The sequence below is a fragment of the Penaeus monodon genome, chromosome 16 (genome assembly GCF_015228065.2).
Source record: "Penaeus monodon isolate SGIC_2016 chromosome 16, NSTDA_Pmon_1, whole genome shotgun sequence".
Classification (NCBI taxonomy): domain Eukaryota; kingdom Metazoa; phylum Arthropoda; class Malacostraca; order Decapoda; family Penaeidae; genus Penaeus; species Penaeus monodon.
The window spans coordinates 16,987,179-16,994,678 of NC_051401.1; the positions used below are offsets into that span (position 1 = coordinate 16,987,179).

At 38.7% G+C, this 7,500-nt stretch overlaps 1 protein-coding gene across 1 annotated transcript in view; it reads left to right on the forward strand.

Moving 5' to 3' along the window:
• The window catches only part of LOC119582582 (rho GTPase-activating protein gacO-like), a 16,822-nt gene extending 13,522 nt beyond the window's left edge, over positions 1–3,300 (forward strand). The window contains exon 10 of the mRNA XM_037930949.1: positions 1–3,300. This exon is cut by the window's left edge and continues 1,819 nt beyond it. The gene's annotated coding sequence lies outside the window, so the exon portion shown is untranslated.
• Positions 3,301–7,500: the final 4,200 nt, after the last annotated feature.

Sequence of the window (7,500 nt, forward strand, 5' to 3'; positions counted from 1 at the left end):
GACACCTGTCCACACAAACCTGATGGTCGCTATGTAGGTCTTTAGACCCTCTCTCATTCTATAAGTGTGAGACTGTTGTAAGATAGCAGCATTATTAGTTGTTAGTAAATATGTCTCCTTTTGTATTTACATTGAGTATTGAAAGGGTTCATGATTGAAGCTATTGGTTGTTTGAAAAAGAGGTTTGGATTTTTTTTTTCTTTCTTTCTTTTTTTTCTTTAAGAAATAATAGGAAAAAGAGAATAACTTGTAACTTCTGTTGTCTTTTCTTTTTATGTTTTGTGACTTGGAAAGATAGAAGGGTAATTCTGCACCAAATGTGTCTTTAAGTGGATCTGCCCCTACACACTCTGTTCCCTTTAAAGAGATATAAATATCGGGAATGATTCATTTAGTATCAGTGTATAAGATAAAATCACTATGTGGTGCGGCATCAAGTATCCACAAGTGTTTCTTTTGATATCCATCACATCTAGAAAAAGATCTGCCAATATCGATGTCTAAGCACTTCCTAAGTTATTTTTGAACTCTTCTGTCAGTTGGCAATGGATATTTGTGGAAAATTGAATTACTAGAAATGTTGAAGATCATATTATTTTAATCCATATGAGTTTTGGTGATTGATTTTATTTTATAATTTTTAAAGCACTTTTGACGGCTGTTCTTCTAGCTGTCATTTATTTAAAAAGATAATTCAGCATGGTACAGATCATTCAATATTTGTTTCTGTCTTAGGCTACATTATTGTATTTAATGTGGTTATTTTGCTAGCCATGTCAAAGAAAGTGAATTAGAATCCTTATCAATGCATTTATTATATAATTTAGCCAAATATTATAAGTAGTACAGCTTTGTGTGGTCTGTGGACAAAGGTCTTGTGGTTTGTGGAAATCAGTTTCAGTTAACCATATTCAAAGTTGATAATAGTATTGACAGTATTGATAATACTGTTACCAAAAATAAATTTCTTTTTAATCTTCATTTAAGTAATGAGGAAGTCTTTAGAGCTTTACCAGGTAGGTAAAGTTGGTGTCTGCAGTTATTTAATAATATTTTAGTTCAAAATATGCAATTATTGTTATATGAATTCTTAACATCATAATCATCCAGTTTTGAATCCTCAAGTGAACTGGATTATGATGTTAGGAATTCATTGGTGCTTGATCCTTTGGATAGATTACCACTGAAATACTTACACTGAAGTATTTGGAACCAAGTTCTCGAGATCTTGAAATTCCATTCAAAATAGTGTACATGGTATAACCAGTCCTAAGGTGAAACCCTTACCACAGTCCATTTGTATGCACTAGGTGTTTTTAAGTCTTAGCTTCTGTGTTTATATACATACATATCAGTTTTTAATGTGCTTTTTAAATAATTTTTGTTTGACAGCTATTGTGTTTTGAGTCAAGTCATATCATGTCCATTATGTAATTTTGTCACATGTACTTTTCTCTTCCTGTGTCTTTGAAGGATATGAGAACACATTCTTTTATATTCTCAAGGCATGTAAGAGGATGAATTACTAAGATGACAGATTAACTTTGGACAGAGACAATAGGCCATAGTGTGACATACCTGCCAAGTATTAACTAACTGTTTGTAGAAGTGATTATTGTTTGCTAAGAACCAGACCAGTTTTTATGATGATAAAAGATTACAAGCCCATTTTGTAATATATTATGTAAGTACATGCACATGTGCCATGAATTTAAAGGTGTTTGTTAAGAATGGTAAATGTTACTTGGAAGTGAATCTTTTAGGCTTTCAGTGAGATAACATTTTTAGTCTGGATTTTTATTAGATCAGGATTGGCTGATGTGATTTATACAGCACAGAAAATTTAGTGTTTTGATTTTTTTTTTTAAGAATTTGTTTAACTGAAAAAATACCAAAAACACCAATTATTTTTATTACTTGTTTAGCATATTCATCTGACATTTTGTGACTTCAGTAAATATCTCTTGATAGTTACATCTATCATACACTCATACACATGTATACACAAGCTATGTATGTTATCATCCCTGTCTTTTCTTTTGTGCTTTCCTATATGTGTGTGACCTTTTAATTTTCTAATATTCTGTAGCAGACATATCAATATTTGGCAAATCAAAACGAAGGATATAGGAGGAGATGCTATGAAAAGGCAATAATGTACTTAATGCCGGGTTCAACTTTGCTGTTGGTTAACATGATTTGAATCTTAGCCTATGTCTAAAGTCATCTGTCTGTGAAGAAATTCTATGTTAAGTATACCTGGAATGTATGCCACAGAAGACTGTTGTCTGTCCTTAGATGGTGCTATCTTAAACCCCTTTTTTTCTTCTGGTAGTTTCTCTTTATCCAAATGAAAAGCAACATTTGCCTATATAGTACTGAGTTTTTTCCCCCTCTTTCTTTTTATATATATATATATATACTTTGTATATGTTATTTTGAAATTAATATCAGTGGCACACTTCATGTTGATGTCTTTTTATCACTTATACCCAAAACTTAAAATAAAGTATAATCTTCACACTGAGTAAGCTTTACATATCACTGCAAGGTATTTTATGTCATTAAAGTGCCTCTACTTGACCAAGTGGTAAGACCTGTTTATATGATGCATTATAGTAGTATAATGTAAGGAGACTTTTGAATGATTTTTGTGTATTTGTGATGGAAGTCTTAAAGAATATTTTATGCAGAACCTAGACTAATTTGGCATTATCTTGAAATAGGTTAGCTGTGTATGAGAAAGGATGTGATTTTTTTTTTTTTTTTTCCATATTGCTTGAATATATTTGAGAAATGGCTTATTGATTATTTAGCATGAGAAAATATGGTTAAAGAAATTGTAAATTGTGTAATGTATTTTTAGATAAAATGTGTAATTATGTATTTAATTATACAGGGAACATGATAAAATTTCTCTACTATGTAAGTAGACATTAAAAAATAAGATTTATTCACAGTTCTTTTAAAGATGAAAATGCTCAAAAATTGTTTTTAAAACCAGTGCTAGAATAAATGATGTTGAAGTTAGTAGGTTGTGTTAGGGATGGATAGAGTATTTGTTGGCATAAATGACTTCTGTTGCTGTTCCTGTTAGTAGGTTTTATTACTAAAATGTCTGGCTCGATGATACTGGTTCTGAATGGCATGATGGCAGGCTAGCCAAATGTACAGTTGTACAGTATATGTAATGTGTTAAACTTATTAGCAATACTCAGTTTACCATGTACAGAAATTACTTATTGTGTTCACAAGTTGGCAGCAAGTATGCTTTTAGTAAAGTGTTTATGAATTTGAAAAGTTTTTGTTATTCCATTTCTTATCCATATGAAAGATTTTTTCTTGCATGAACTATAAAAATACACATAGGGTGTCTTATCCACCCACCTTCAAATATAGTTTGTAAGTAGTTTCTTCAATTGCAACTTTGGTCATGAATTTGAAAATATATTTTCACTCTTTTAATGAATACTTTTCCCTTTTCTTTTTTGGACCCTCCCCCCTCCCTTGCCCATTGTTGTCGTGAAGGGCCTAGGAGGCGAAGACTGGGACCCAATGCTGGGGAACTCCACTGCCTTGGGACACAGCCCTCGACTCAACTAATTTTGCATGATCTTTTTTCCCCTCCTGCCTCTTTATTTCCGTGCCTTCCCCAACCCCTTCTACTATCCACTTCCTAAGGTGTGAGAGCCGTGTTGAAAGGATGAGAGGCTAACTTTGTGCCAGTCCTGAGGGAGCCATGGGCACGGTGTTCCCGTTTTAGTTGTCTAGCTCTTACTCCTCAAGGGGACCCAGAGGGGTGGACTGTTTCTCTCACCAACATACTCGGGGCTTACCATGGCCAATAATGAAGATGTTACACCCTTATCAGGGGCAATGAGGCTTGCCCCTTCATCAGATAGTTTCACCAATGCAAACTCTCCCGATTCCTTGACCCCAGGCTCTCTTTTGACCACAGCTCTGAACACCCAACTACTACCCCCTCCTCAATACCTACTAGTACATTATCCACCCAAGTCAACACACAATCTTCAGGAGACATTCCTACTCTCCCAACATGCTCAGCTTCATCACCTCAACCCCCAGAACCCCCCATCCTTCTACTACCCCCATCTTTACTAATATATTAAATACTCTATTTAACCCAGCCAAATGGGACTGATTTTACGTGATCCCTCCCACAGCTCCCTACTCTGGCAACACTCTTCTCTTCCAGCAAGTCTCCAAAAACAAGTAGGCTAAATCTCTTTCTATAGCCAACCTGATTGTTCCCGTCTCATCACAGTAACATCTGAAAACCAAGCTATAGCATTTCTGCAGAACTCTCAATACTTGCACTGAAACTGCCTCTATCTCCCAGCAAACTGCCTATCTATAATAACAATTGGTCAGATTGTGGAGAAGACTTACTCACCTGCCTCACGGACTATGATGCGATATTAGTACAGTGGTACACCATTCCTCCCAGAGGTCATCATAAGAACCCCACTAACATTGCCAAAATTACTTTCCATAGACAATACCTTCCCTTTACTGTTTGGTGGAGAAAACCTCCCTGTCCGACCATATCAACTTTCCTTCCCGTCAGTGCCAAAACTGTTGGCTTTTAGGACATCCTGCCAAACATTGCCGTTCCACAACCAGATGCCCTCTATGTGCCCAACCTGGTCATACTCGATCAAACTGCTTTGCACAGTCACGCACATGTGCAAACTGTGGCGGCTCCCATAATGTATTTTATAGGGGTTGCCCCACCTACAAATTTGAGTATGAGGGGGCAACTCTCAGATTCAGACTTGGACTCACTCTACATGAAGCCAGACACGAAGCATGTTGACGAGGTTTTTTTCTTACTCCCTACTCCAGTAATGTCATTCACTCCACCCCTCCCCCTCCCTCCCAAGATGTTCCTACACCCTCTCCTATAGCTATCCCTCCTACATCTTACTTCTTATATATATATAATTTGATTTTCCCTCATCAAATTCTTTTGCCATTCTAAATTCAGACACTACAATCTCTACTGCAGCCCCAACACTTTCCCCTCTCCCTCCCTGCACTATCCACAGCAGACAGACTAAATGTTCCACCCCTTCTTCTCCTACCATACACTCCCCTCCACCTACCTTTGCATGGATACCCTCCTCTCCCATTCCCCTTTTCCCCATCTCTGACCTCGTCCGTTTTCTATCTATTCTGTCCCTCCATGGCTTATACCTTTCCCCTATGTTTGCTCCTGTTTTCCCTGACCCACCAAAATCAGATGTCCCCCTGCTGTCTTTCTCACCCATTTCCTTGACCATGTTTCCATTCATTCCTCCAGTATTCATGTTTTACACAGGTGGCTCTAAATCCACTTCCGGTGCTGGTTTTGCAGTAACCTTCCCAACGTGCTTTCAAATACCGCTCCCTCCTGAATCCAATGTCCTTACTACAGAACTGTGTGCACTCCTTTTTTCCTTAAAACACACACACATTTCTCTCTCTTTCACTTTTTTTATTGACTCCCATAACTCATTAACTCGCATAAAGTCAGTGCACTCTACCAACCCAATTATCTTTAAGATTCAGAACTGGTTGTTCTACCTGCCCACACACCATAAATCTATCAGATTTTGCTGGGTACCCAGCCATGTTGGAATCCCCAGCAATGAACTGGCAGATACTCTAGCACGCTGTGCCGCTATGTTCACATCACACCAACTACATTTCTCACGTATTCCAGCCACGGATTATTACCCCCACTTCAAGACCTTGTATACCCGATGGCAATCTTTCTGGTCAAATCTCTGCACTAATAAATTACATACTGTGAAACTATCAATCTCCTCCTGGACAGCTTCATTTCATCAGAACAGACATTGGGAGATGGCTCTCACCTACTTACATATTGGCCACACCTGACTAACACACTCCTATCTGATGTTACATTCTGATCTACCCCTATGTTCCCTATGTAATGTCCCTCTTTCAGTTCCCAGCATTCTGTTGTCCTGTCCACTCTTTGATGCAGGCCGTTCCTCTGCTTTCCCCCACCTATCCTTCCTTCATCGACCTCCCAACATATCAGACATCCCTTAGAATCACACTTTTTGTGAAAAGGAGTGGCAAATGGAGTAAGGCAGAGTTCAGTAAAAGGAAGGAGGAGGTTAAGGGCAAAGGGTGATAAAATCAAATGAAGGGTATCTATGCATCTCAGGAAGGAAGAGGAACATTAAATGAGGAACACTGCATAAGGGCCATTATGAAGCAATCGGTAGGTAATAAGGGCAGAAATGAGTGTCAGCCAAGTAGGAGGCGATGGATGCGGGGAATGAGACAAAGGGCCAAGAGAAGGAGGTGAAGCATCAGCAAGAATGTCTGGAGGAGAAGAATCATGGGCAGGACAATGTTGTGTTGCAAGCATCCAGTAAGGAGCAGAAGGGATAATGGGGTGTATTGGGAGAGAGTGGAGGAAGAGGGAACATCATGAGGATGAGGATGGATGTCAGTATTTACTTAGAACGTAGAGGGGATGACAGTAGAGAGGTTGGAGAGTGGATGAGGGAGATAGTGTTCTCTTGGGTCATGTTTAGGAAGTTTTGGATGACCTCAAGAGTTTCTGGAGGGGAGTTAGATGGAGAGGTCTGAGAAAAGTTGATTTTCTTATGAGGAGGAGAAGAGGAGACAGATGTTCAAAGAGCTGTGGAAGAGGTTGGTATAGAAGATGAAGTGGAACAAGTAAAGTGAGATGAAGAAGGGGTAGGCAGTCTAGAAGTGGTAGAGAATGGAATACCTGAGATTAGAATGACAAAAAAATGACAGAGAGAGAGAGAGGAGATAGGGGTACAATGGTAAGGGGTAAATGGAAGAGATGTGGATGGAAGGATAGAGGTGAAATCTTTAGGGAGAGAAAAACCTTGATGACATGCTTCCTCTTTGGTCTTGTGTAAAGTGGGGTCAACATTTAATACAAGAACTGCTACCTCACACTCAGACTTGCAGGTAGAGCAGTTCCTATAAAATACATTATGGGGGCCACCATAATTATCATGTGATCAGGTTGGCCACATAGCGTGGGCTTAGAAGTGACAGTTTTTGGGAGGGTGTCCAAAATGCCAACAAGGCCATTATGGTTGGACAGGGCAGGACTCTCCACCAATATAAAATGCATGGGGGAGGTCTTGTCTATGGAAGGTAATTTTTGCAATATTGATCTTACAGCAGCCTCTGGGAGGAATAGTGTAGCACTGTACTAATACTACATCATAGTTGAGGCAAGAAAGTAAGCTGTTTTCACAGACTGACCAATCCCTGTCATATACAGGGCAATTAGGTGGGGAGATGGAAACAATTTCACTATAGGTATTGACGAGGGAGATTGTTGGGCAGGAATAGGTTTGCCAGTGAGGTCAATCAGGGTATGCATGATCTTGGGTCTCGGATGTAACTAATACAAGGCACAAACGATTGGAACAGCTGCAGAGCGAATCTTTGCCTAGCTGTTTTTAGAGACATTGT